The following is a 6,393-nucleotide window of genomic DNA, read 5'->3' as shown; positions in this document are numbered from 1 at the left end:
GGTCTGCAGCATGCGACTGAAATACAAAAGACTTTTCCCAGTAGGACTCATTTACTTACTTATTTTTTGCAGGGACTCTGTTTTAATAAAGTCCTTTTCAATAAAGGATAGTTGTAACCACGGCCCACAGGAAGAGGCACATCAGAGTTTGGATGCTGGCAAGAAATTTGCAGCTGTGCTGTTGCTGAAGATGTCTTATTGGTGAGGGCTTGCTTGGGAATAGGAAGCTGCCCATCTCCAAATACTAGGTGCCCTGCACAGGCTGAGGTGAAGATCCCTGTCACTGCACAGTGGAAGAGCTGCAAGGTCAGGAGATTAGAGGCTGAAGGGAGAGAACCAGAAGTGTGAGCAGCAGAGACTGAGCTACCCCTTTCTTTTCCTCTCTTTAGATTACATTCATTTTAGATTAGATTGCATTAGATTCCATCCCTGTAGATTACATTCCTTTAGATTACTATCTCAAAATCAGAGTGCACCAGCACTGTCAAGAAATGTTCCTCCCTCTGCGCTGGTCAATATTAGGTGCATCAGCTTTCTCAGTTTTGATTCCAGCAAAGAGAACCCAAATCTTGACACTTTCCTTGTATGCAGCACTAGTTCTGTCATTCTCTGCAGTCAATTCTCTGCAGTGTTCAAAATCTCTTTTCCTGGCAATCAAACTCCCCTCCTACAACCAGTCAGAGTCATGACAACGTGGGCAAAAGAAGTTTACACTATGGTGGTGCTTCTCGATAAAAAGCGTGAGCCAGTTCCAGCTGAAACAGGGCCGAAATGAGTCTCTAGGAATCTTAGCCACGTGCTTTCATGGGCAGGACAGTGACTTTTGTTGAAGCAAGAAACACATTACAAAATAGTGATGATAGAGAAAATGTAAAGTTGCCATTTGATTTTTCTGAAGAAACCTGCTTTCTACACAAAGCTGTATGATTTTGGCACTGAACTCAAGCCCAAAGGCACCCATTTATTCTTCCTTTGCCAGTCTTTAATTCCTTTGTAAATTCCTTTGCAAGTGTTCGGATTAATGTATTTATGGTCCACCTTGATGCATTTTTAAGTGGTCTATTTCTGACACTGAATCTCTTATGGATTTTATTTTTTATGTAATATTTAGCTGCATTACTTTGAACAGCTTTAAAAGTATTATGTCTTTGAGTGTGCTAATTAGTGAAAGATTATAGCTGCAAAACGATGTCTTAGAAGTAGGCCTGAATACGTTGCAAATGATGTTTATGGTAGAACTGCTGAAGGCCTCACAACGTGCTCGCACCCGTACATCCCTCTCCTACTTTGTGTGTAACAGTGTATTTGTATCTGCATTTCCCCATGTGCTTCGTATCAGCCTTCACCCTGAAGGCCAAGTCTGCAGACACACGGACACTGCAGCTCCCTTGAGCAGTCCCCCGGCCTGCACCGGGGTCACTCACGGCAACAGAGCTGCTCACAAGAAGTATTTGCAGAAAAAGGCTTTCACGTAGTAACTGACTGTAGTTGTGGGGACACGTGGTTAATAATAGCACCGAGTCACCAATAAGTGGGGTCAGTGTTTATTGCAAATGTGGACACATTTATTTCCACGTTAAATTCACATTAACGTAAATTATTGCTATTATAGTTCAGTATGATATTTGTAATGAAACACACTAGTCCTGTGAAAGGGTAGTGGCCAGAAAATGTGTTGCGTCTTATGTTTATTTGTATTTAGTATCCCTTTGGGTTGTTGGATTGAAGTTAGTGTCATAGAGGCAGAAAGCTACATCAGTCAAAAATTCATAAATAAGCTTCATACTGTACATTGAGTTTGCAATTAGAATACTATGCGTGTTCAGATGTATTTTTTATGCTTTGGGGTATTTTGTTTATTTTAATATGTAAAGGAATAAGGGATTACTTTGAAATGCTGTTGTAGAGCTAATCTTACACATAGTGGGGGAACATTGCCTAAAAAATGAAACTTAGAAAACATTACATAGGCTGCCTTTGGCTTTGTTTTGTTTGTAGTAGTTCCAGCAGGTATCTCAAGCCCAGATGCTTAACCAGTGCACAAGTTTGTCTGGCATCTTGCAACTTGCAAGTAAGTTTCTTGTAAGGATAAAATTGCCCTTCTTAGTTTTAAATAAGGTTGTTGGCTAAACAAAAGCTTAAAGGCAGCAAATTTAGGTATTTTTGTGCATGGACAATTGCATGAAATAGGTTTGGAGTTTCAGAGTATTTTAAATGATTTAGTGTTGTTTACTCTTGTTGTGACTCCACTGACTACAGTTAAATTAAATCAAGATTCTGACCCTGTAGGTCTAAAAAATTCAGTGTCAGGCAACTCAGGTCTGTATAACGATAATTAAGGTTAGTAAATCAACAAGAATATTATACATATGGTGACATATGACAAAAATCTTAACTCTTTTTTCAGTTTTTCTGATCATTACTTGTTGATACAAAAGCTCAGAAGTGCACTTAGTGACATTGGAATAGGTGGAGAAAGGCAAGATGCTGGTACAGAAATGTATCAGAAAGAAGCTTCAGTTCTTACTGCTCCAGACACTCCATGTGTGCCTACCCTACACGTTACAAATTCCACTCAAGTTAACAGGGGAACTGTGTAAAGCCTGTGTGAACCCCCTACAGGATATTGGTTCTGAAATCTGTATTCTCAAAAGGCATTACTAAAACCTCTCTTTTCAGGGTTACAGAGTATTCAGAACAGTGGGGCCACCATCTGGGACACATCCAGAGTAACTTTATTAGTTTATGTTACTTCAGATTAATATCCATTAGCAAATCAAAATCTGTCTCAGTATCTTTATTCCTCGGTATGATTTTACAAAGAATAACGTGGAAAGCGTTTAAAACATTGCAACAGCAGGTAATGCTGGACACTTGACTTTTTTTTCTCTTCTTTTTTTTTCTTGATAATATCATTTGCTCTGGAGATGTCTAGGATATGGTAATCAAGGAAACCATGAAAAGTGGTTCCAATTATTTAATTCACCTTAGGACATAGACTCAGTGAGTGAATATCAGTGTAGACACCATTATATCAGCTCACACCAGCAAAGCAGCTGGCACGGAGAGTTTTAGCATCACAAGTCACTTTACCTACCCATGCAGTAGGATATTATTCTGCAAAGTGGAAGGTTACCTAAGGTGCAAACTGTACTACCTAGACTACCGTTGATACCTATTCACAGGACATGATTTCACTGTATCACTTCATACTTGAAATTCATGATGTTATTTTAATCAGGGTACAAACATGAAAAGGTGCGTGTGTTACTGTCTCTTTTAAAGGTGCATCATTATTTTTTATTCTGTGTGCTTAATAATTACTATTCAGTGTTCTTTATATGCTTTTCATTCATCATTAAAATCGCCTATGCGTGAAACACAGTGTCTTTATCATCTACAGAGGTACAGAGAAACATAAAGTGATTTATTGAATTGTTACTTAAACATGCTGGTTTACTGTTTAATCATAAATATTGCGCCAAGGGGCTACAAAATGCAAACTGTGGTATATAAAAGTATTGCACCATTGCTGTACATGAAATCTTGCAGCCTCGCTTCTCTTCTTGCACAGCTGCTGGTTACCATATATGCATTGGTGGGAAAAAAAAATGTTTCTGCTGTACAGAATGGCTGGGAAATAATGCAGACACTCTGGAAAGCCTACAGCTCCCTCGGCGAGCTTTCCAACAAAGCCCTTTGAGCTAAGTGCATGCTTGCTCGGTGTCCCAAATGCCACCCTGCGAGGCTTTCTGCTTTAGGAACTCCCTCAGCGGGGGCTGCTCTACATTGGCTGCATTGAAGTTCATCGGAGCATGCACTTTCCAGCATGCACCTTACCACATAGCGTGTTCTTTAGCTTTTACAAGTTTGTAAAGACGATGGACTGCAAAAATAATCACGCATCAGTACGGCAACATTAAATTAAGGCACACGGAGAGTTATCAATATTGTATTATATCAGAATTACAGTCCTTTGGAACTGAACGTATTGCTGCTGGCAGTGCAAGAAAAGAAAAGTTGTGTATTTATTGTTGGGTGCTGAAGGTTTGGTATGAAAAAAATCAATATAATAAAAAGCTTCACAGTGTCGAGTTCTTTTAGTTGTTCTCAAATGATTGGAAAGTAAAAAACAAACAAACAAAAGTTTTGTATTTATAACTGCTTGCCTGAAGTTTACTTCACTTTTCTAGCTATACTTTTATCAAAAAATGTAAAATGAATACAAATGCAGTAAGTATTGTATATTAAATACAGAAAACTAGCAATGTTGTTCTCTAGTTTTTATGTTTACAAGTGTTTTTGTGAACGCCCTATATATTGTAAGAAAACAGATATATACCCCAAAACTGACCCAGAAACATAAGCACATGTATATGCTTTCAAGCCCCTTACCAAATAACTGGGGTTTTATAATCATTTAACCTGACTCATTTAACCTGACTGGTCATTCTCATTCATGAATTACTTTATTGCTTACTTGGGATGAATGCTGTTCATTACCACAGTGGCCACGAAGGCCGAACAGCTCGGCACTAGCCTGTCTGTACTGGGATCTTCGTTGTCTAAGTTAACTTCATCAGATAAATCGTGCTTTAATTCAGCTACGATGGATCTCAGTCATTCATGAAATGTTGTATCTTACCCATATGTTATTTCACAGCATCACAGAATGGGACTTTAAAGACCATCTGTTCAAGTGGGGTCACCTAAACCAGGCTGCCCAGGACCACATGCAGATGGCATCTGAGTATCTCCAAGGATGGAGACTGCATAAGCTCTCTGGGCAACCTATTCCAGCGCAGTCACCCTCACAGTGAAAAAGGTGGGGGGCTCAGGGGGGTTGTTTGTTTGTTTAGATTCAGACAGAACTTCCTGTGTTTCAGTTCATGCCCCTTGCCTCTCAACCAGTCACTGGGCACCGCTGAAAAGACTCTTTACACCCTCTCTCCAGACATTTAAATGCATTGAAATGGTTTCTCTTGTCTTCTATTCCCTAGACTGAGGAGTTGTTGCCGTCTCTGCCTTTCCTCACGAGGGATGCTCCAGACCCTTTACCACTTTAGTAGCCCTTCGTGGGACTGTCTCCAGTACTTTCATCCCTCTCTTGTACTGGGGAGCTCCAGTATTTTCGTGCATTTTTGAACATCTGATTTTGTTACCTAGGTTTATCTGGCTAGTGCCTCAAATCTCCTCTACAGTTGACAAAACTAACAGAAACTTAAATAAAAATGTCTGCAATGCCCACTAGAGGACTCCCTTCTCCCCATTCCTCACTGAGGAAGCTGCCACAGGGAGACGCATCAGCCACGGTTCCATGGTAGGTCTAGTCCCAATATTGCAAGAAGGCAAATGCCAGGTCAAAAATGCTGCAGCCACGGGACACTATGCGTTGGATGGATACACTCTACTGGTTCAAATTTGATCAAAACATTTTTAAAGTGCAATTCTGTCCTTCAGAAGTTGACGCAGATTAGGTATTACCTAGCCCATTGCAGAGTCTGCAGGCTCCACCAGCACCATCTTCTCTGCTGGCAGAAAAATGCAACCAGGTCCTCACGCCTGGGCAGGTCAAACGCAGACCGTGCCTTAGTGGTATAGAGAGCCTGTGTTCATGTAAGGCAGTGTCTGGTGCTAACGTAAAGGAATAGCTTTAATTGAATAAAACTACATGACATGAGTACCTGGGTACAAAGTGACACTTTTTTGAAAATAGTGCTTTGGGTGACGGTGTTACCACTTTTTGCAGCAGATATTGTGGTATTTTAGTAATACTTTTTATGTATCTCATTGCAATTTGCTGCTTCTACTTTTGAGGTTCCTCAGTGACAACATCTGCCTGTTTTCCCAAAGTCGTTATCCATAGTCTAGAATGTTCCTTTTATGTCCTGAGGAATTAGTGCTACTTCTATTTTACCTTATCTTGCAATTCCCAAGAGCTACTTTCTTTTTTCCTCCAATTCTAGTGTATTCACCCTTGCTAGTTTGTTTCTCATTTTTCATAGCCTTGGTTAGACTAAATAACGTCTTTTCGCACATTTCTGTGGGTTCCTGAGCTTGTTTCTTTCCTTTTCAGGAGTTGCTAAATATGATAAAAACAGCACTGATGTTTTTATAAAACTTCTTGTGCTTTTTATTATGAAAACATTAAAGGATCAGGGCTTTATTTTTTTTTTCTTACCAAGTTTTAACTAACACACAGAGCTTTTTTAATGGTAAAATTCTGAAAGGGGAGTTTGAAATCCAAACAGAGGGCCGATAATGGTGACTCCTGGCTTTCTTACTGCATTTGGGTTACGCTGCTGGTCATTAAAACCTTCCTGATTTCGCCAGGAGGGCGCCCGGCTGGCAGGTGATGAGCAAGCACCTTCCTCTTGGGTAACCAGGCCCCGT

The sequence above is a fragment of the Tinamus guttatus genome, unplaced genomic scaffold, assembly GCF_059628265.1.
Source record: "Tinamus guttatus ecotype Peru unplaced genomic scaffold, ASM5962826v1 Tinamus_guttatus_pri_ptg000509l, whole genome shotgun sequence".
NCBI lineage: Eukaryota > Metazoa > Chordata > Aves > Tinamiformes > Tinamidae > Tinamus > Tinamus guttatus.
The sequence above is the reverse complement of the archived record's forward strand: the minus strand, read 5'-3'. Positions refer to the sequence as shown.